At 57.3% G+C, this 337-nt stretch overlaps 1 long non-coding RNA gene across 1 annotated transcript; it reads left to right on the top strand.

The window, feature by feature from the left end:
* The first annotated feature begins 47 nt into the window (after positions 1 to 47).
* On the top strand, positions 48 to 309 carry LOC121351777. The gene is made up of 2 exons (XR_005954837.1): positions 48 to 140; positions 259 to 309. It is a non-coding gene; the product is annotated as an uncharacterized LOC121351777 (long non-coding RNA).
* The last annotated feature ends 28 nt before the right edge of the window (positions 310 to 337 follow it).

Raw genomic sequence — 337 nt, 5'->3', positions numbered from 1 at the left:
CCAAAATGCCCCAAATTCCCCCAAAATGCCCCCAAATCCCCAATCCCGGTGCCCTCAGGTGGACGCCCCCCGCCGGGGCTGTTTGATCCAGTTCGAGGACAATTCCCAGTTTTTCGTTCTCTGGAAAGACATCAGCCCGGGTGAGCCGGAATTCCCCATTATCCCCCTCATTAGTGACTGATCAGCGATTAATTGGCCGTTTATTGACGGTTAATTAACGCTTAATTAACGCTTTGGTGCGTTCCTGGCGCCCCCCAGCGGCCGTGCCCGGGGACGACCCCTCGTGCTGCGTCTGCGCCGGGAATTCCCGAAATCCCGAAAATTCCCTGGTCCGGTG

This window comes from Pyrgilauda ruficollis, unplaced genomic scaffold (genome assembly GCF_017590135.1).
Source record: "Pyrgilauda ruficollis isolate IOZ18807 unplaced genomic scaffold, ASM1759013v1 scaffold17113, whole genome shotgun sequence".
Lineage (NCBI taxonomy): Eukaryota > Metazoa > Chordata > Aves > Passeriformes > Passeridae > Pyrgilauda > Pyrgilauda ruficollis.
The sequence above is the reverse complement of the archived record's forward strand: the minus strand, read 5'-3'. Positions and strand labels throughout refer to the sequence as shown.